General features: G+C 39.3%; 1 non-coding gene across 1 annotated transcript; it reads right to left on the bottom strand.

Annotated features, from left to right (window-relative positions):
* Positions 1-23,159: 23,159 nt before the first annotated feature.
* LOC148577807 (small nucleolar RNA R71) lies at positions 23,160-23,266 on the bottom strand. The gene has a single exon (XR_015903637.1). It is a non-coding gene; the product is annotated as a small nucleolar RNA R71 (small nucleolar RNA).
* Positions 23,267-23,746: the final 480 nt, after the last annotated feature.

Here is a 23,746-nt window from a genome sequence, read left to right as displayed (position 1 = left end):
TTGACTTTGTTGTGCTGGAAATGGAGGAGCACAAGAGTGCTACTCTCATTCTAGGAAGACCCTTCCTAGCAACTGGACGATCCCTCATTGACGTCCAACAGGGGGAAATAACCCTGAGAGTCAACAATGATGAGTTCAAGTTGAACGCTGTCAAAGCCATGCAGCATCCAGACACATCAACAGACTGCATAAAAGTTGATCTTATTGACTCTTTGGTAGAAGAGATCAACATGGCTGAGAGTCTCGAATCAGTGTTGGAAGACATCTTTAAAGATGTTCAGCCTGATTTGGAGGATTCAGGGGACATGAAAGAGCCTCTAAAATTTCTTCTGAAAGAAGAAAAACCTCCCAAACCCGAGCTCAAGCCACTACCACCATCCTTGAAATATGCATTTCTGGGAGAAGGTGACACTTTTCCAGTGATCATAAGCTCTGCTTTAAATTCACAGGAAGAGGAGGCACTTATTCAAGTGCTAAGGACACACAAGACAGCTCTTGGGTGGTCCATAGGTGACCTTAAGGGCATAAGCCCAGCTAGATGCATGCACAAAATCCTATTGGAGGATAATGCCAAACCAGTGGTTCAACCACAGAGGCGGCTAAATCCTGCCATGAAGGAAGTGGTGCAGAAAGAGGTCACCAAGTTACTAGAGGCTGGGATTATTTATCCCATTTCTGATAGCCCCTGGGTGAGCCCTGTTCAAGTCGTCCCAAAAAAGGGAGGCATAACAGTGATTCATAATGAAAAAAATGAATTGGTTCCTACAAGAACAGTTACAGGGTGGCGCATGTGTATTGACTACAGAAGGCTCAATACAGCCACCAGAAAGGATCATTTTCCTTTACCATTCATAGACCAGATGCTAGAGAGACTAGCAGGTCATGATTATTACTGCTTTTTGGATGGCTATTCAGGCTATAACCAGATTGCAGTGGATCCCCAGGATCAAGAGAAAACAGCATTCACATGCCCATCTGGAGTGTTTGCTTATAGAAGGATGCCATTTGGGTTATGTAATGCGCCTGCAACCTTCCAGAGATGCATGCTCTCTATTTTCTCTGACATGGTGGAAAAATTTCTGGAAGTCTTCATGGATGGAGACTCATTCAGCTCCTGTCTTGATCACCTGAAACTTGTTCTGAAAAGATGCCAAGAAACCAACCTAGTTTTAAACTGGGAAAAGTGTCACTTCATGGTGACTGAAGGAATTGTTCTTGGGCATAAAATCTCAAACAAGGGAATAGAGGTGGATCAAGCAAAAATAGAGGTAATTGAAAAATTACCACCACCTGCCAATGTTAAGGCAATCAGAAGCTTTCTGGGGCATGCAGGATTCTATAGGAGGTTTATAAAGGATTTTTCAAAAATCGCAAAACCTCTAAGCAATCTGCTAGCTGCTGACACGCCATTTGTGTTTGACACAAAGTGCCTGCAAGCGTTTGAAACGCTGAGGGCTAAGCTGGTCACAGCACCAGTCATTTCTGCACCAGACTGGACATTGCCATTTGAGTTAATGTGTGATGCCAGTGATCATGCCATTGGTGCAGTATTGGGACAGAGGCATGACAAGCTTCTGCACGTCATTTACTATGCCAGTCACGTTCTAAATGACGCCCAGAAAAATTACACAACCACAGAAAAAGAATTACTTGCAGTGGTTTACGCCATTGACAAGTTCAGATCATACTTAGTAGGATCAAAAGTGATTGTGTATACTGACCATGCTGCTCTTAAATATCTACTCACAAAGCAGCATTCAAAACCCAGGCTCATCAGATGGGTATTGCTTCTGTAAGAGTTTGATATAGAAATAAGAGACAGAAAAGGGACAGAGAACCAAGTGGCTGATCATCTGTCCCGGATAGAGCCAGTGGAAGGGACGCCCCTCCCTTCTCTTGAGATCTCTGAGACGTTTCCTGATGAGCATTTATTCGCCATTCAGGAAGCACCATGGTTTGCCGATATTGCAAACTATAAAGCTGCAAGGTTCATACCCAAGGAGTACAACAGGATACAAAAGAAGAAATTAATTACTGATGCAAAGTACTACTTGTGGGATGAACCTTATCTCTTTAAGAGATGTGCAGACGGAATTATCCGTAGGTGTGTGCCTAGAGAAGAAGCACAGAGGATCCTGTGGCATTGCCACAGATCTCAATATGGAGGCCATTTCGGAGGTGAGCGAACAGCCACCAAGGTCCTCCAATGTGGCTTCTATTGGCCCACACTCTATAAAGATTCCCGAGAGTTTGTACGTAATTGTGACAGTTGCCAAAGAGCTGGCAATCTGCTTCATGGTTACGCCATGCCTCAACAAGGAATCTTGGAAATTGAGTTGTTTGACGTATGGGGAATTGACTTCATGGGACCTTTTCCACCATCATATTCAAACACTTATATTCTGGTGGCAGTTGACTATGTATCAAAATGGGTTGAGGCTATTGCCACACCCACCAATGACACTAAAACAGTGCTGAAGTTCCTCCAGAAACATATCTTTAGCAGATTTGGTGTCCCTAGAGTACTAATTAGTGATGGGGGCACTCACTTCTGCAATAAATAGCTTTACTCTGCCATGGTTCGGTATGGAATTCGCCACAAGGTGGCCACTCCATATCACCCACAAACCAATGGGCAAGCTGAAGTCTCTAACAGAGAATTAAAGAGAATCCTGGAACGGACAGTAAATACCCGTAGAAAGGATTGGGCACGAAGCTTGGATGATGCTCTGTGGGCTTACAGAACAGCATTCAAGACCCCTATAGGGACCTCTCCATACCAACTCGTGTATGGTAAGGCATGCCACCTTCCCGTGGAACTGGAACATAAGGCCTACTGGGCAACCAGATTCCTAAACTTTGATGCCAAATTAGCAGGAGAAAAACGATTGCTCCAGCTAAATGAGCTAGAGGAATTCAGATTCACAGCTTTCGAAAATGCCAAGCTTTATAAAGAAAAATCAAAAAAATGGCATGACAGAAAGCTGTCATCTAGAATCTTTGAACTAGGACAAAAGGTCCTATTGTTTAACTCTAGACTCAGGCTATTCCCCGGGAAACTGAAATCCTGGTGGAGGGGACCATACGTGATTACAAGTGTGTCACCATATGGTTATGTGGAGCTTCAAGATATTGATTCTGATAAGAAGTTCATTGTCAATGGACAGAGAATCAAGCATTATCTTGAAGGCAACATTGAGCAAGAATGCTCAAGGCTGAAGCTAGATTAAAAGCTCAGCAAGGTCCAGCTAAAGACAATAAAGAAGCGCTTGCTGGGAGGCAACCCAGCCATGGGGCATCAATCCTCTAAGCATTTTTGCCCTATTTTTATTTTTATTTGTTTATATAAAGTTCACTGACACTAAGGTACAGAATCATTTGTATAAGTTTACAGGGTTACAGAAGGAATCTGCACACAAAACAGAGATAGGGAGCTCAATGGCAAGAAAACGCCAGTAAGGGCAGCAATCTGGGCGTTCAACGCCAGAAACAGGCACCCAATGGGCGTTGAACGCCAGTAATGGCAGCAACTGGGCGCTGAACGCCCAGGAGATCAGCATTTGGGCGTTGAACGCCCAAAACAAGCAATTTTTGGGCGTTCAAACGCCAGGAAGATAGGGAGGAGCCAAATCCATTTATCCCACACGTATTTCCATTCTAATTTCAAATTTTATGCTTCAATGCATGATTTTTACATGAACATGTCAAGAACCCTGATTTCTAAAATCCTTAATTTCAAAAAAAAAATCCATCTTTCCAAATTCAATCCAACCCTTTTCAAAATCTTTTCTGAAAACAAATCTATCTTTTTCACTCAAAAATCTTTTCAACTAATCCATATCTTTTTCAAATATCCATATTATCTTTTTCAAAATTCAGAGTTATCTTTTTCAAAAATCTATCATATCTTTTCAAAATTAAACTCTATCTTCTATCTTATCTTTTTCAACTCAATCTTTTTATCTTATCTCTTCCAATTTTTCGAAAACCCACCCCCCACCCCTTTAAATTGGGTTCGGCCTCCCCCCTCCTCCATCAACAAGTGCACCTCGATCTCCTTCTATCCCTCTCCTTTCTTTTCTTTTGCTTGAGGACAAGCAAACCTCTAAGTTTGGTGTGTTTATCCGAGATCACTAAGATCATGGCTCCCAAAGGAAAACAATCCACTCCAAGAGGCAAGAAAGAGAGCGTTCCAAAACCACTTTGGAATCAAGAGAAGTTCTTATCTAAAGAACATTCAGACCATTATCTTAAAGTAATGGGTCTGAGATCAGTGATCCCGGAAGTTAGATTCGATCTGAAAGAAGACGAATATCCGGAGATCCAGGAGCAAATTCGAATCAGGAACTGGGAAGTCCTAGCTAATCCTGAAACGAAAGTAGGAAGGAACATGGTCCAGGAGTTCTATGCTAATATGTGGCAGACTGACAAGCAAAGACTATCTGGAACTGCCTGCTACGAATTTCGGACCATGGTCAGGGGAAAGATTGTTCATACCACCCCTGACAAGATCAGAGAGATATTAAAGCTACCTCAGCTAAAGGATGATCCAGACTCCTTCAACAGGAGGATGATGAGAGCAGACATTGGCCTGGATAAGATTCTAGAGGACATATGTATCCCTGGAGCTAGGTGGACCACCAACACAAAGGGTGTCCCAAATCAACTCAAGAGAGAGGATCTCAAACCAGTTGCCAGAGGATGGCTGGACTTCATTGGGCGTTCTCTGTTGCTCACTAGCAACCGCTCTGAAGTCACAGTTAAAAGAGCAGTGATGATCCATTGCATCATGATGGGAAAGGAAGTGGAGGTTCATCAGCTGATTTCAACTGAGCTCTATAAGATCGCTAACAAAAATTCAAAAGAGGCCAGGTTGGCTTATCCAAGCGTGATTTCTCTGCTCTGCAAGGACGCTGGAGTAAGGATGGGAATAACTGAATATATCCTAATTGAAAAGTCAATCACCAAAGCATCAATGGAGAGACAACAAGCACAGGAGGATCCTATCAAGAAGAGAGCACAGGAATTCCTCCCAGAGATTCCTCAAGCGGAATATTGGGAATATCTTGAGACGTCTGTCACCAAGATACAGGAAGCTATCGAGCAAATAATAAAACAACAGAAGGAACATAGTCAAATGCTGACCTATATGTTTAAAGAACAAGAGGAGCAGGGGCGTGACTTAAGGGAACTGAAGTGCCAAAAGTCTTCTCTTGTAATACCAAGCATCCCAAGGATCAGAGGAACCCCCGTGCCCCCAGAATAAAGGTTGTTAATTTCTAATTTCTGCCTTAACTCTGTGACAGTGTCCTTATAAAAGTTTACCTTAGAAGTCATATAATAGTAATTAGTATCTATTTGATTTTATCTCCAATTAAGCTGTAGTTTATTTTTCTCATCATCATTAAACATGAATAAAATAGTAGATCTTTTGAATAAGAAGCAATAAAATTTCGAGTTTAATAAAAGAAATTCTAATTGGGTAAATGTGGTGGCAATGCTTTCCATCTTCTGAATGAATGCTTGAACAGTGCATATGTCTTTTGAATTTGTTGTTTAAAACTGTTAAATATGTTGGCTCTTGAAAGAATGATGAACATGAGACATGTTATTGATAATCTGAAAAATCATAAAAATGATTCTTGAAGCAAGAAAAAGCAGCAAAGAACAAAGCTTGCAGAAAAAAAAAAAAAAAAGCCAAAAGCTCTTAAAACCAAAAGGCAAGGGCAAATAAAAAGGATCCCAAGGCTTTGAGCATCAGTGGATAGGAGGGCCTAAAGGACTAAAATCCTGGTCTAAGCGGCTAAACCAAGCTGTCCCTAACCATGTGCTTGTGGCGTGCAGGTGTCAAGTGAAAACTTGAGACTGAGCGGTTAAAGTCAAGGTCCAAAGCAAAAAGAAGAGTGTGCTTAAGAACTCTGGACACCTCTAATTGGGGACTTTAGCAAAGCTGAGTCACAATCTGAAAAGGTTCACCCAGTTATGTGTCTGTGGCATTTATGTATCCGGTAGTAATACTGGAAAACAAAGTGCTTAGGGCCACGGCCAAGACTCATAAAGAAGCTGTGTTCAAGAATCATTACACTGAACTAAGAGAATCAATAACACTATCTGAATTCTGAGTTCCTATAGATGCCAATCACTCTGAGCTTCAATGGATAAAGTGAGATGCCAAAACTGTTCAGAAGCAAAAAGCTACTAGTCCCGCTCATCTAATTAGGATCTGAGCTTGAATCAAAAACTCTGAGATATTATTGCTTCTCAACCTATTAGTCTTCTATTTTATTTGTCTAGTTGCTTGAGGACAAGCAACAGTTTAAGTTTGGTGTTGTGATGAGCGGATATTTTATACGCTTTTTGGGGATAATTTCATATAGTTTTGAGTATGTTTTAGTTAGTTTTTAGTCTATTTCTATTAGTTTTTAGGAAAAATTCATATTTCTGGACTTTACTATGAGTTGTGTGTTTTTCTGTAATTTCAAGTATTTTTCTGGCTGAAATTGAAGGAGCTGAGCAAAAATCTGATTCAGGCTGAAAAAGGACTGCTGATGCTGTTGGATTCTGACCTCCCTGCACTCAAAGTGGATTTTCTGGATCTATAGAACTCAAAATGGCGTGCTTCCAATTGCGTTGGAAAGTAGACATCCAGGGATTTCCAGAAATATATAATAGGCCATACTTTTCACAAGAATAGATGACGTAAACTGGCGTTCAACGCCAGTCCTCTGCCCAATTCTGGCGTCCAGCGCCAGAAAAGGATCAAAAACTGGAGTTGAACGCCCAAACTGGCACAAAAACTGGCGTTCAACTCCACAAATGGCCTCTGCACGTGAATTGCTTAAGTCTCAGCCCCAGCACACACCAAGTGGGCCCCAGCACACAGAAGTGGGCCCCAGAAGTGAATTTCTGCATCATCCATCATAGTTTATCCAATTTTTGTAAACCTAGGCTACTAGTTTAGTATTTAAACAACTTTTAGAGATTTATTTTGCACCTCATGACATTTCAGATCTAAACTTTGTATTCTCTGACGGCATGAGTCTCTAAACCCCATTGTTGGGGGTGAGGAGCTCTGCTGTGTCTCAATGAATTAATGCAAGTATTTCTGTTTTCCATTCAAACACGCTTGTTCCTATCTAAGATGTTCATTCGCGCTTAATTGTGAAGGAGGTGATGATCTGTGACACTCATCACCTTCCTTAATTCATGAACGTGTGTCTGACAACCACCTCCGTTCTACATACGATTGAATGAGTATCTCTTAGATTCCTTAATCAGAATCTCCGTGGTATAAGCTAGAATTGATGGCGGCATTCATGAGAATCCGGAAAGTCTAAACCTTGTCTGTGGTATTCCGAGTAGGATTCAAGGATTGAATGACTGTGACGAGCTTCAAACTCCTGAAGGCTGGGCGTTAGTGACAGACGCAAAAGGATAGTAAATCCTATTCCAACCGGATCGAGAACCAACCGGTGATTAGCCGTGCTGTGACAGAGCGCGTGAGCGTAGTTTTCATTGGAAGGATGGAAGGTAGCCATTGACAACGGTGATCCACCAACACACAGCTTGCCATAGGAGGACGTGCGTGCGTGAATCAGAAGACAGAGGAAAGCAGAGATTCAGAAGACAAAGCATCTCCAAAACTCCAACATATTCTCCATTACTGCACAACAAGTAACCTTTAATTTATGCTCTCTTGGTTATTCGCAATTCAACTGATAAACATAATTAATTTCCTGACTAAGATTTACAAGATAACCATAGATTGCTTCAAACCAACAATCTCCGTGGGATTCGACCCTTACTCACGTAAGGTATTACTTGGACGACCCAGTGCACTTGCTGGTTAGTGGTACGCGTTGTGAAAAAAGTGTGATTCACAATTCGTGCACCACTACCTCCTGTGATGGTTGAGCCGAGTCAGAGACAAGCCATCCTTTCCAAGATCTTCCTCTCTATTGGACGAGATCTTCACTTCCATTTTTGGTATGGAGGAGCCAAGATCTCTTCACAAAATCTTACCACAAGTGAAGGAGGATCTTAGCCACAGCATACTTTTCGTTTGCTTTTTCTTGCCATCATTGTGATGGTATTGTTGCTTGCTCTATCTTCTTTTCGGTGGCTAGGTGTAGCTTTCATGGTTGCTGGGTAATGACTGAAAGAGAAGAAAGAAAGATGAGAGAGAAGATGAGATTAGAAGAAAAGCAATTAATTGAAATAGAACAAATTAATTAAAATGAGGTTGCTTTTACTTCCCTTGCTGAGTGGCGTGTTGCATTAAACCAATCAATCATGTCAATCATACTTTTTCTCTCTCTTTTATATTTCCAATGCTAGCAAATTAAATTTTGAAATCCATCCCCCAACAAGAAATGGAATCCATTGGAGGCATGAAACCAATTTGCTTTCTTTCAATGGGTTTCGGACCAAGCATTGGATCATTGGTTTAATTTGGGCTTATGGTTGATGTTAGTAGAAATTGGCCCAATTAAACACAATTTACATCAGCCATATAGTATGCCATACTTTGAACAAGGCTTAATTCTTAAAAGCATATTGGGCTTGTAATAATAAATCAAACTGGCCCATTAAAATAAATCAGCCAACACAATCATATTGACATCAAAGCTGAAGGTTAGTTTGCAACAATTTCTTTTTGTATTCGGTCCAAACAGAACCTGCATAGCAAAAATAATTTTCATCACCATATATGAATTAATATTTTTGCATTTAATTAGATTAATAATGTTTAGTCATCACAAATGTTATTTTAGAGTTTTTCAAACTCATCAATCTCCTTCTTAATGACAAACATTATTAAAATTGAAATGGAAAAAAATAAAAGATTGAAGTATAGAATACTCCCTTTGAATATTTGAATTTCTCCCCCTTTCTAATTGTCACATGGCTCCCCCTTGATGTATGCTTATTTTACCAAGGGAAGCTTCATACCTGTAACAATTTTTATCAAGCCTAAGGCAACAATGTTATACAACATATTCAGTATGCAATGTTGAATGGCTTGATTTATGGGCAGAAGTGAATGATAATCAAAACCCTTTGTTATCAATAATTTGATTTTCTGCTCAATCATACAAAAGCAAACAGCATGATGTTTCCTGAATATTTTCTAATAAAAACAAGGCAGATTGATCATAGCAAAAGAATGTTTTCTAATCATTCATGATCATCTCAAGCCATAGTAAAATTCATATTTTCAGCTTAAAGGAACTGCCAAAAATAAGTCCAAAACAGCAATCATTATATCAAGGTAAAACAAATGCTTCATAATTATAATCAACAATCAACCAAGCATTTTACCAAGATAAACATTAAGCAATCAGCAGCAATCATGATAAAACAAGTGCATTATCGACATGCATTATCAAGCAAGCATAAACAAGGGTAATCATGAACTCGTGATCATGAACTCTCAAAGGAGTTTCATCTCTTGTTTTCCATTTTCAATTTTCAGAACCATTCCTCCCCCTTTTGGCATCAAGGGGCACCTGCAAAAAGAATATGACATAGCAAGCAGAATATCCAAAATATTTCCAAAAGTATCCACAGAGTATCACAGAGTTATAGTACTAATAGTAACAAGCCAAAACAGAGTATCAAATTGAGTCTAAGTGTGCCAATATCAAACACTAAACAGAAGTTTAATCATCAGAGAGATGAAAATCAGATGCTTCAGCTCCTTCTTCACTTGCATTTTCCGGATCCTCATCAAGACTTTCTAGCATCAAACTGACTTTATCTTTGCATCTTCCCCAAGCCTTCTCATTTTCATACGCTAACTTGCGTCCTGCTTTATGGAATTGTATCATGAGTTCTGACATATTTGAAAATTCAGTGAGAATTTCCCTAATGGATTCAGTTGCCTTGGAAGATTCGGGCCGACTCTCATAGTCACTCTCCGAAGCCCCAAATTTCTTGCCCTTTGTTCCCTTAACCGCTCCACCTCCCTTGATCATTGACACTTTGTTCTCTACAGCCTCATTCAGAAGGTCAACTTTAAAATATTCAAAGATGCTGGTTAAGAACATACCATAGGGCATATTTGCCTTTTTGGTGCTTTTTACCGATTCCCACATATGTCGGATCATAAGATAACCAAAAGATATAGGGGTAGATGTAACAAGTGCAAAGATAATAAGAGAGTCAGAGAGTGTTACTCTATTGTGAGAGCCGCTTTGAGGAGTCAGAATGTGGGTTACAATTCTGTGAAGCAGAGAATTGGTTGGTCCGAGAGCTTTGTAGGTGGGGGTAGTGCCATCCAAGCCAGAGAGATTCTCATAAATATGTTGAAGAACAACCTTGTAGGGAATGCCGACCTGTGAGTCCCACTTTTCGGCAATGTATGCTCGCGGCCCTTCCTCCTTGTAGCCCAAGGCCGTCCCAATGGTGGCAGTGTCAAGTGTGATGTGAACTCTCTTCACGTATGAATGTATGGTACCATCAATAAGTCTCAAGTTGGCGTAGAACTCTCGAACTAAACCTGGGTAAACTGGCTTCTCGATGTAAAGCAGAGGAGTCCATTGAAGCAGTTTAAAAAGAGGAGACACATTTATCCCCTTGCTGGTGAGAGAGTCCAGGTTGACAAGGTAGGTTGCACAGAGATGACGCTTTTCCAAGACTTCTTTATGGAATTCATATGAAGCACAGGAGTTGAATCGGGCAGGGTCATAGTGAGAGTGTGTCTTGCTGAATTTGTTCTTGAAGTCCAAAGATTCCAGGTTTGCAGGTTCCTTAGTGTTGTGCAGAGCAAATCCTTTTGATTTCTGGCCACTCTTCCTGGGTGTGGCTTTCTTCTGTGGAGATGGTGGTGGAGACGGAATGGGTGATGTGTGAGACTCTTCCTCTTCTTCCACGGGAACTCTCTCTTTCTTCTTCCTTGAAGAAGTTTTTGTAGCTATGACCTTCCTACGCATGGTGTCGGTTTGCTTTGAGGGAGGTGAGGGAGAAGATGATGATATAGAGTGAATATGGATGTGAGTATGAGATTATGGAGTGGATGGTTTTTTAGAGAAAAGAATGCGTTCGCTTTTCCTGGGAGCAGTTTTCTTTTTCATGGTAGTGAAAATGGAGAAGTGGAATATGAGGGGATTGAGTAGAAACCGAATGGAGTGAGGGAGGAGGGAGGTTAGAGAAGCAATAAATATGGAGCAGCGAGAGAATTAAGGGGAATTAAATGTCCATTAAGTGGCGGTTAATACCCAGCGAGTTTCCCTTTTATTTGAAATAAATTGAAAAGGTGGTTTCCTAGAATCAAGGGATTAGGTGAAGAGAAGGATTTGATTTGACAATAACCACTTCCAATAAGATTTGATGAGACAACAAAAAGACATTTTGATTTTCAGAGAGAGAAACTAACAAAACGGTCAGAATGGGGTCAAGGAAATTTGGTGGGGGCCATGAGAATTAATCTTTGGTGCTGTCTCCCCCTTGATCACAGCCCTTCCAACACTTTTATTTTTATCTCGTCCATTCCTAATAGACAAAACTGAGCAGAATCAATATTTCACAAGTTATCAATAGAACTTAAATCAAACGTTCCCAAACTTTTTCTCAAAGTGCAGAATCATTCTTTACAGAGGGGTTTTGTAAAAATATCAGCAAGTTGGTCTTCAGATTTTATAAATTGAATATCAATAGTACCCTTTTGCACATGTTCTCTAATAAAATGATATTTTATCTCAATGTGTTTGGTTCTTGAGTGCAAAACAGGATGTTAATGGCACTCATATTGTCACAAAATAAGGGTATACTATTGATCTTTAATTTGTAATATTCCAACTGCGTTTTTAACCAAATTAATTGTGAGCAACATGCATATGCAGAAATATATTCAGTTTCAGCTGTGGATAGAGCCACTGTGGCTTACTTTTTGCTTGACCACATGTTGAGTGAGCTTCCAAGGAAGCAACACATGCCGGATGTACTCCGTCTATCCATCCTATCTCCCGCATAATCTACATCACAAAACCCTATTGCACAAAAGTCATCAGATTTAGGATACCACAAGCTATAATCACTAGTCCCCTTGATGTATCTAATGATGCGCTTAACGGCCGAAAGATGGGATTCTTTTGGGTGAGATTGAAACCTTGAGCATACACCCACACTTTGAACAATATCCGGTCTAGAGGAGGTAAGGTACATAAGTGAACCTATCATTCCTCTATACCTTGTTTTATTCACATCTTGGCCATCATCATCCTTTTCAAGTTTTGTGTTAGGATGCATTGGTGTTCCCATTGGTTTGGAGCTTTCTAGGCCAAATTTTTTGATAAGTTCTTTTGCATACTTTCCTTGGTGAATAAAGGTACCACTAGGAGTTTGTTTAATTTGAAGGCCAAGAAAGAAAGTAAGCTCTCCATTAAACTCATCTCAAACTCACTAGTCATGAGTTTTCCAAACTCTTCACACAAGGTCTCATTGGCCGAACCAAACACAATGTCATCCACATAAACTTGAACTAGGAGAATATCATCATTAGATGCTTTAATAAATAAAGTAGTGTCGGTGGTACCCCTTTGAAATTGATTTTCTAACAAGAAGGCACTAAGCCTTTCATACCAAGCTCTTGGAGCTTGTCTAAGACCATAAAGAGCCTTAGATAGTTTAAAAACATGATTTGGAAAATCTTTATGTTCGAAACCGGGGGGTTGTGCCACATACACTTCTCCATCAATAAAGCCATTAAGGAAAGCACATTTAACATCCATTTGAAACATTTTGAAGCCCTTATGGGCAGCATAGGCAAGAAGCAACCTAATTGCTTCTATTCTAGCTACCGGAGCAAAAGACTCATCAAAATCTATACCCTCCTCTTGATCGTAACCTTGGGCCACTAATCTAGCCTTGTTATGAACAACTTGTCCATCCTCACCAAGTTTATTTTTAAACACCCACTTAGTACCCATAACTTTTTTACCATCCAGATGAGGTACTAGTGTCCAAACCTCATTCTTAGCTTGTCGAATTGAGCAAGCTCTTCTTGCATTGCTTTGACCCATGATGGATCTTCAAGAGTTTGTTTGACATTGTTGGGCTCCATTTGTGACAAGAGGGCAAAATTGCTTGGTTCGGATTGCCTTTTGGTTGAGGATCTTGTTGTTACACCTTGAGAGGGATCACCGATTATAAAGTCATGAGGATAACCCCTCATAGACTTCTATTCTCTAGGCTTCTGGAGTGGTGTTGAGCTTTGATGAGTTTCTGGTGGTCTCACTATTTCAGTTTCTCGTGTCTGCTCAGGAGACAAAATGGAAATGTCTCCTTCAATCTGACGAGACAAAACTGGACTGGCAGATTCTTCATTCTGAACAGATTTGGGATTTTCTTTACTTGTTCCAGCTTCTTCACAATCTGAATCATCATCTATCACAGTACTGGGAATTAAATTAGAATCACAAAAAATAACATGTATGGATTTCTCTATGGTCCTATGCTCTTTGAGATAAATTCTATAGGCCTTGCTAGTAGTGGAGTATCCAACAAACATTCCTTCATAGGATTTCGGATCAAATTTCCCAAGATTTTCTTTATTGTTAAGTACAAAACATTTGTATCCAAAAACATGAAAATACTTAAGATTTGGAGGGGTTCCTTTCCATAGCTCATAGGGGGTTTTCTTCAACCCTTTTTCTAATAATTGTCCTATTCAAAATGTAATAAGCTGTATTTACAGCTTGAGCCCATAAAAATTTAGGAGTCTCATTCTCACATAGCATGGCCCTAGTCATCTCTTGAAGGCTTCTATTCCTTCTCTCAACCACCCCATTTTGTTGAGGGGTTCTAGGGCATGAAAAGTTATGAGAAATTCCAAAGTCATCACAGAATTTTTCAAAATCTTGGTTTTCAAATTCTCTTCCGTGATCACTTCTTAAATGGGCAATTTTTAAATCTTTTTCATTTTGAATTTTCTTACATAGAGTTGAAAAAGCATGAAAAGCATCATTTTTATGAGCAAAAAAAAAGAACCCAACCAAATCTAGAGTAATCATCTACCACCATAAGACCATAGTGTTTACCTCCTAAACTTTGAGTTCTTGTTGGACCAAAAAGATCAATGTGTAACATCTCTAATGGCCTTTTGGTTGAGATTCCATCTTTTGGTTTAAAAGAGGATTTTACTTGTTTGCCCAATTGGCAAGCATCACAAGTAAGGTCCTTATCAAATTTGATATTTGGAATTCCTCTAACCAAATTTTTCTTAACTAGCTTAGAAATTTGGTACATGCTAGCATGACCCAACTTTCTATGCCATAGCCATTTTTCAGATTCAAGAGAGGTAAAACAAGTTACATTTTGTTCTTTCAAGTCCTCAAGCGTCAATCCATACACATTATTGCACCTCTTAGCTTCAAATAAAATATCCCCAGTTTTCTCACAAACAACCAAACACACAAACTTTCTAAAAATAACTTCAAAACCTAAATCACACAATTGAATAATACTAAGTAAATTATATTTCAAACCATTTACAAGAAGGACATCATTTATACAAGATTAAAAGCTTTTACCAACTTTCCCAACAACCACTATTTTTTCTTTTGCATCATCACCAAAAGTGACAAGTCCTCCATCATATTCATCAAGCTTTATGAAGAAGGTTGTCTTTCCGGTCATATTCCTAGAGCATCCGCTATCCCTATACCACATATTTTCTTTCCATTTGGACGCTAGGCATACCTACAAAACAAGCTCAAGTGACCTTAGGTATCCAAATTTTCTTGGATCCTTTCACGTTAAACTATCTCTTATGTCCTAAGCCATTATAATAAAAAACAACCTTGTAAACTTTATCACCTATCATCCTTTCACCAAAAAAGCATTGTATGGAAAAATGTCCAACTCAGTTACATAACCTACAAAATCTTGGAGTTGCTGTTTTTTAAAGCTTCTTGGATTTTGAAAACTTGTATCATTGGAAGATGAAGAAATATTTTCAAAATGGGATTTTTCAACAGATTTATAAAACCCCAAGCCAGCTTTATCATAAAGAGGTTTTTGGCTAGCCAAGATTTGATTCAAATTTTCATAATTTTATGTGAATTTGGCTAAGTCTTCGTTAAGCCTTTTGACCTCTTTAAGCAACTCTTCATTCCTTTTAAAACAATCAACATAAGTAACAACCGAATGATCACTTTCACAGCTCCTAAGTTGGGCTTTTAACTGCTTATTTTCTTTAACAAGATCACAAGCAGTTTCGGCCTCCCTTAGCTTTTCTTTTAGAAATCCATTTTCTTCTTTAAGGATGATAATTTTTTGTTCAAGTTCTTGATTATCCAGCAAAAAGCATCATATTTTTTCAGAAAGATGATCTATCATAAGATGAAGAGATTCTGTGTCACGGTTAGAAATGATTACCTGCTCAACGTGGTCAGCCATAAGGCATGGTTGAGACTTTGTTTCAGATTCTTCATCATCTTCAGAGTCATTTTCAAGATCTTCCCATGATGCCATCAGTCCCTTTTTCTTTTCTTTCTTCTGTTTTTCTTCCTTTTTTAACTTAGGGTAGTCAGATTTGAAGTGCCCCGTTTCTTTACAGTTGTAGCAAGTCACCTTGTTGAAATCTTTCTTCTGTTTTCTTAAGCTGCCTCCTTTGCCTCTCTCCTTGAGCTTCACCATTTTCCTGAATTTTTTTGCAAACAACACAAATTCATTTTCAGATGAGTTATCACTGGATTCATCATCCAGAGGGTTAGTAACAGATGAGAAAGTTATTCCTTTCTTTTTTGAATCTTTTTTCAAATAGGTATTTTTAAAAGCAAGTAAATTTCCTCTCAAATCATCATAAGTCATGGAGTCAAGACCACTACTCTCATAAATAATTAAAGCTTTTGTTTCCCACTCTTTTGTGAGACATCTCAACACTCTTCTCACTATCACAGATTCAAGATACTTAATTCCCATAGCATCCAAGCCAACAATAATGGTGTTGAAGCGCTCAAACAGCTCATCAATGGATTCTCCTTCCTTCATTGCAAAGATTTTATACTCTCTGTTTAACATATCTATCATGGTCTTCTTTACAATGGTGGTTCCTTCATGAGTGACTAGGAGTTTGTCCCAGATTTCCTTTGCTGTTGTGCATCGTGATACCCGTAGGTACTCCTCGAAGCTGATAGCACAGTTGAGTAAGTTGATCGCCTTGGCGTTGAGTTCAACCGTCTTTCTGTCTTCTTCGGTCCAGCTTGCTTCTGGTTTAGGAGTGAGTGACAACTCCTTCGGAACTTGTGACGGTTGGATATTGAGGACCTTCAAGGATGATCTTCCAGAGTCTGTAGTCCATTGCTTGCACAAAGATCTTCATTCTCTCCTTTCAATAGGTATAGTTTTTCCCATTGAAAAGAGGAGGTCGGTTGCTTGATTGTCCTTCAGTCAGATTGTAGGACACTAGATTTGAGCCACTGTTTTCTGCCATCAGGATCTTTTCTCCAAGCTGCAAGGCTTGATCTCTTTGAGACCAAGCTCTGATACCAATTGATGGTTATCAGTGGCTAAGAGAAGGGGGGGTTGAATCTTAGCCCCCTTTTTACTTGATAATACTTGCTGGCCTTTGAAACCACTTTTGAAAACTTTTTGTCTTTTTATCTCGTAACTAGCCACGAGACTTTTTCTTTTGTCTCATCCCCAGCCATGAGACTTTTCTTTTTGTCTCGTCAGTCAGCACGAGATATTTTCAGTTTTATCTCCTTGGCAGCAGAAACAGAAATGGAGTAGAAGAGAGAGAGAATTACACCAAGATATATCCTGGTTCAGCTGCAATGATGGAATTTCACTATAATCATCCTTGATTACAAACACCAATTCTCCCTAGGAACTACCCTTCCTATCCGGGACAAGTCTAGAATCTAAACCCAAACTGAACTTGACTTGGTCATAGCCAAGCTTTCAACTGTAAAGTGCTAACCCAACTTACAAGGGGATTCCCACAGAATCATGAAACACAACATAGATGTACAAAGGAACTCTAAGGACATCTGATAAACCCCGATTTTGTGGTTTATCTTGTGCTTAATTTGGGAGATTTTATCACCTTTTCTCACATTTATTCAATGAAATAGCATGGTTTTGCAATTCTTCCTTGATTTGTGCTCAAATGTGAAAACATGCTTTTTAGTACTTAAAATAGCTAATTTTAACTCACTTTAATTCCATTCGATGCCTTGATATGTTTTTTGAGTAATTTCAGGTTCATTAGGGAAGTATTGGATGGAAGAAGCGAGGAGAAAAGCATGCAAGTGGGAGAACTCATGAAGAAATGAAAGAACCATAAAGCTGTCAAGCCTGACCTCTTCGCACTCAATCGACCATAACATGAGCTACAGAGGTCCAAATGAGGCGGTTCCAGTTGCGTTGGAAAGCTAACATCTGGGGCTTCAAAATGATATAAAATTTGCCATACATTACTTGGCGTATAGGGGCGCACACGCGCCATGTACGCGTGCGTGCCGATGTTGCTCATGGCCCACTAAAGTGAAATCGCCCCCAGCGATTTCTGAAGCACTTTGGGCCCAACCCAACTCATTTCTGATGCTATTTCAAGAAGAATTCAAGATTGGGCAAGGGGGAGCAATTGTTTGTAGCATTAGCATCATGTAGGTTAGTTTCTAGAGAGAGAAGCTCCCTCTTCTCTCTAGAATTAGGTTAGGTTAATCTCTCTTAGATTTAGGTTCAATTACATGTTTTCATCTTGTTTCTTTTATGAATTCTTGCTTCTACTCTTTCATTCTCATGATTTGTAGTGTTAATTTCCCTTTTTGCTCTCTTTTATGTTCATGGATGCTTATGTTGGATTTAGATCTCTTTTAATGAAATTTAATGTTTGATGTTCTTTTAATTGTTGAATTGAGTTGTGAATTTACTTTTCTTGCAATTGATAGTTGGTAGATTTATTATTCTTGCACTTTTACCATGCTTTCTATTTATACCCACCAAGTGTGTGACAAAATGCTTGGTTCGACTTTGGAGTAGATTTTGAGCATTCCTGGCTTGGAAAGAGTAATTAGGCAATCTTGAGTCATGAAAACCCAACTCATGTTGGTGATCTAGATTTGTTAGCTAATATTGTTTCCATTGACGCTAACCTTTTGCTAATTTAATTAGTGAGTTGATTAGGACTTTTGGATTGAGATTAGCTAGTCTTGTTAGACTTTCTCTCATAGAAGATAACCTATATCTTCTTCCAATGTTGGAGATGACGTAATAAGATAAATTCTTGTTTATATTTGTGACATGATTAATTAGTCTTGTTTGACTTTCTCCTTATGTGAAGATGACACGATACCTTCTTCCATTTGTTGGAGTTGACTAAATAAGATGAATTGATCATTGTATGACTAGGATAGAAAGCATATATTCTCAATCCTTGCCATAAATGTCTCTCTCTTTATTACTTGCTTTCTCTTATTTACTTGTCTTCTTTAAATACTTGCTTCATTTAAATTCTTGTCCATTTACTTCCTTGCCTCTTATCCCAAAAAACCCTAAACATACTCTACAACCAATAACAAGACACTTTATTGTAATTCCTAGGGAGAACGACCCGAGGTTTAAATACTTCGGTTTATAATTTTAGGGGTTTGTACTAGTGACAAATAAATCTTTTGTGTGAAAGGACTATTGTTGGTTTAGAAACTATACTTTACAATGAGACTTCATTATTTGTGAATTCTAAACCACACAAAAGTCTGTTCATCAACATCTATGGCTTTTTCTTTTAATTTTTCACTCTCTACCTTTTTTCGCTCTATGGCTTTTTCATACAAACCTCACTATTTGCCTTTTTCCATGAGACTCAAGACATGACAAAATTAAACAGAAAAAATTACAAAATGAGAACATTGAAGGAGAAGAAATTCTGTCAGCTTAGAGAGCTATAAGAACCCTGTGCTTTTGCACTGTCACTCCTTAAATCAAACCCTGACTGTTCACCCTTACTTATAGAGAGAAGCCTTCAAGGTTGAAACCAAACAAACCAAGCCAATCTTCTTCTTCTTCTTCAAACAGAACCGGTTCGGCCAGAGAGAGAAGAGATAACACATGCAAAACCCAACATGCAATTACCTCTTTTCCTTCCTTGGTCACCACTCTTCATCAATCCGAGCCCTTCATCCTTGCCTTGCTCTCCAAGATGAACTTCTGGCCCTTGATGCTTCATGATGATGATAGCTTCATCTGCTCCAATCTCTGCCTCTTCCATCACGTAGCCACTGTAGCTACCTCCTGTGATGGTTGAGCCGAGTCAGAGGCAAGCCATCCTTTCCAAGATCTTTTTCTCTGTTGGCCAAGATCTTCACTTCCATTTTTGGTATGGAGGAGCCAAGATCTCTTCACAAAATCTTACCACAAGTGAAGGAGGATCTTAGCCACAGCATACTTTTCGTTTGCTTTTTCTTGCCATCATTGTGATGGTATTGTTGCTTGCTCTATCTTCTTTTCGGTGGCTAGGTGTAGCTTTCATGGTTGCTGGGTAATGACCGAAAGAAAAGAAAGAAAGATGAGAGAGAAGATGAAATTAGAAGAAAAGCAATTAATTGAAATAGAATAAATTAATTAAAATGAGGTTGCTTTTACTTCCCTTACTGAGTGGCGTGTTGCATTAAACCAATCAATCATGTCAATCATACTTTTTCTCTCTCTTTTATATTTCCAATGCTAGCAAATTAAATTTTGAAATCCATCCCCCAACAAGAAATGGAATCCGTTGGAGGCATGAAACCAATTTGCTTTCTTTCAATGGGTTTCGGACCAAGCATTGGATCATTGGTTTAATATGGGCTTAATGTTGATGTTAGTAGAAATTGGCCCAATTAAACACAATTTACATCAGCCATATAGTATGCCATACTTTGAACAAGGCTTAATTCTTAAAAGCATATTGGGCTTGTAATAATAAATCAAACTGGCCCATTAAAATAAATCAGCCAACACAATCATATTGACATCAAAGCTGAAGGTTAGTTTGCAACAATTTCTTTTTGTATTCGGTCCAAACAGAACCTGCATAGCAAAAATAATTTTCATCACTATATATAAATTAATATTTTTGCATTTAATTAGATTAATAATGTTTAGTGATGCCAGGGCATTTTGGCCAGTTTCACTGACCTTTTCTTTACTGTTTTAGGGTAGTTTCATGCATTTTCTTAGGAAATAAGCAAGTTTTGGGTAGAATTTTACTTACATCTTGATTCAAGCAAACATTGTGCACTTTACATGATTTCATGAGAATTATGCATGAATTAAATGACGAATTGGATGATGCATGTCTCATGACTTGGATTAGAACTTTGATGCACTCTACTGCTTGATTTTAGGACAAAGGAAGCAAGGAAGAACCACGTTAACAGCCACGTTAGTCTAACTAACGTGACCACTAACGTGGAAAGGGAGCTAGCTTGCAACGTTAATGAGAAAGGTAATCACCAATAACGTCCTCGAAGCCATCATAGCCCACGTTAAGAGTCACGTTAACTAAGTAAACGTGGGGAAGCAAAAGAATGGCCAACGTTAGTGACACTCACCTTTGTCACTAACGTTGGACTAAGCCACTTTGAGCCACGTTAGTTGCCATGTTAGTTGCCACGTTAACTTAGTTAACGTGGACTCTAACGTGGAGGGAGCAAAGAATCGCCAACGTTAGTGACACCCACCTTTGTCACTAACGTTGGAATGAGCCACTATGAGCAACGTTAACCCCCACGTTAACTTAGTTAACGTGGAAGCTAACGTGGAGGAAAGAATGATGAGCCAACGTTAGTGACACTCACCTTTGTCACTAACGTTTGAGATGGCTATCACTACCACGTTAGAAGCCACGTTAAACTAGTTAACGTGAACTCTAACGTGGGAAGTAGGGGCGTTTTGGAAAGTTAGTGACAAAGGTAAGTGTCACTAACGTTCTCGAAGATTTGGCAAGCCTACGTTAAAGGTCACGTTAGCCACACTAACGTGAACTCTAACGTTGGGGGAAGGGAGGACTCTCAATGTTATTTGAAAAGGTAAGTCCCAATAACGTGTACGAAGGACCAAAAGGCAACATTAGTGGTCACATTGGTGCCACTAACGTTGAAGTTAACATAGATCATCCCTGGGTTAGGAACGTTAGTGTAAAAGGTGATTGTCACTAATGTTCTCGAACCCACACTTTCACTTAACGTTAACGCCACTAACGTCCTAAGCTAAAGTCCCTGCATGCTTCACACTTTCTCTCTGCAAGTAAAGCTAAGCCCATTGAAGAGGATAACTGCTTCAAACTCAAGATCCAAAGGCCCATATCCAAGACTTGAAGAACCAACTAGAAGATCAGAAGAGTAGTATATATAAGGGTAGTTTTGAATTAGAAGAGAGCTTTTTGGCATTACTAGAATTACTCTCTGTATTTTACTTTCTCTGTACTTCTAGTTTAACTTTCAGAATGTACTCTCCATCTTTGCTTTCATTTCCCAGAGCTATGAACAACTAAACCCCTTTCATTGTGTTAGGGAGCTCTGTTGTAATTTGATGGATCAATAATAGTTTTCATTATCCTTCTTCTCTCTTTTCTCTTGATTTTACTAGAGCGCTTTCAATCTTCATCCAATTGAGTAGTTATCTTGGAAAAGAAGCTATTCATACTTGGATCTCTTCTGAACCTTGGAAGAGGAATGAAGAGATCATGCTAGAATTGCTTTCTCATGTTGGACAAAATTGGGGTTTGGGCGGATATGGTGACATATAATCCTCCCAATACTTTGATTTGGAAATACATGTGGTATAATCAGTGACCACACTTCATCTTTTTTCATGAGCAATTAGACCAAGGAATTGGCTATTGATCTGATTTGAGAGATTAAATTACCAAGGAATTGGAATTCAATCACTTAAGATTGCCAAGGAGATCAATGAATGCTTTGATTGAGGAAAAGATGAAAATGAACTTGATCCGGAGAATGCAACATCTCCTAAGCCCAATGAACTCCCCATTTCTGATCTTACCCATTCTCTTTAGTTTCTGCTATTTACTTTCATGCTAAACTCCCCTTCCCCATTTAAGATTCTGCAATTTACCTTCCGTCATTTATTTTCTGCAATTTACTTTCCCGCTATTTAATTTCCTGCAATTCTCAACCCAATTTCTGCTTAGCTCAACTAGAACATTCTTCCAATTAAAGTTGCTTGACCAATCAATCCCTGTGGGATTCGACCTCACTCTATTGTGAGTTTTTACTTGACGACAATTTGGTATACTTGCCTAGGGAGATTTGTTAAAGGACAAGTTTCCGTGCATCAAGTTTATGGCGCCGTTGCCGGGGATTGATTTTGTATCAACAATGATTAAATTGGTGGATAACTAGATTGAGCATTTGTTTTTATTTTATTTGATTTAAGTTCATTTGAGGAATTTACTTTCTGTTTAGCTATTTTCTTCCCTTTCCCCTACCCATTTTCTTAGTTGTTTACAATTCAGTCACTAACCCACTAATTGTTTGATATATTGCATCACTCACACTAACAGTATTTCTGTAGAAATTGCTGTCTGCATATATCTCTCCTGCTTGTGCCTTGTTCGTTGTATGACAGGTAGAAGAAGTGGGGCTTCAACTTTATTTAATTCTGAAACTGAGAGGACCTTTCTTAGAGTAAGGAGGGAAGCAAGAGGAAAGAGAGTAGTTGGTGCTGAGGAAGAGGAAGAGTACTTTGAACCAGATATGGATGAGAATATGGAGAACCATCATGAAGAAAAGGCTCACAACCATAGCAGAGAAGGTCCAGCACATCAGGCTGGGCAAGAGAGAAGAGTTCTGGGTTCTTACATCAATCCAAACCAAGAAAACTGTGGAAGTAGCATCCAACGGCCAACCATACATGCCAACAACTTTGAACTAAAACCACAGTTCATCACCCTTGTTCAGAACAATTGTTCATTCAGAGGAAGTGTCCAAGAAGACCCCAATCAACATCTAACCACCTTCCTGAGGATATGCGATACTGTGAAGTCTAATGGTGTTCATCCTGACACTTATAGACTACTTCTGTTCCCTTTCTCACTCAAGGACAAAGCATCTAAATGGCTGGAATCCTTTCCAAAGGAGAGTTTAGCAACCTGGGAAGATGTGGTGAACAAGTTCTTGGCAAGATTCTATCCTCCTCAACGGATCAACAGGTTGAGAGCTGAGGTACAAACATTCAGGCAGCAGGATGGTGAGACTCTATATGAAGCATGAGAGAAGTTTAAAGACTTGACAAGAAGATGCCCTCCAGATATGTTCAATGAATGGGTGTAGTTGCACATTTTCTATGAAGGCCTTTCGTATGAATCAAAGAAGGCAGTAGACCACTCATCCGGGGGATCTCTGAACAAGAAGAAGACCATTGAAGAAGCCATAGATGTCATTAAGACTGTAGCAGAGAATGACTACTTCTATGCTTCTGAAAGAGGCAACACTAGAGGAGTGATGGAGCTAAACAATGTGGATGCACTGCTAGCTCAAAACAAGATGATTACTAAGCAATTAACTGACCCCACCAAGAAGATGGAGAGGAATCAAGTAGCAGCAATCACCACTTCAGCAGCAACCCAAGAAGGAGTGAATGAAGAAGCAGAGGGTGATCAAGAACAAGCCAACTACATTGGGAATTCACCTAGGTAGCACCATGACCCATACTCCAAAACATATAATCCTGGTTGGAGGAACCACCCAAACTTTGGGTGGGGAAATCAACAAGACCAAGGCCAAGATCAGAGACG

Source organism: Arachis ipaensis, chromosome B1 (genome assembly GCF_059453495.1).
Source record: "Arachis ipaensis isolate K30076 ecotype BB chromosome B1, ASM5945349v1, whole genome shotgun sequence".
Lineage (NCBI taxonomy): Eukaryota > Viridiplantae > Streptophyta > Magnoliopsida > Fabales > Fabaceae > Arachis > Arachis ipaensis.
This window is presented reverse-complemented; position numbering and strand designations above follow the sequence as displayed.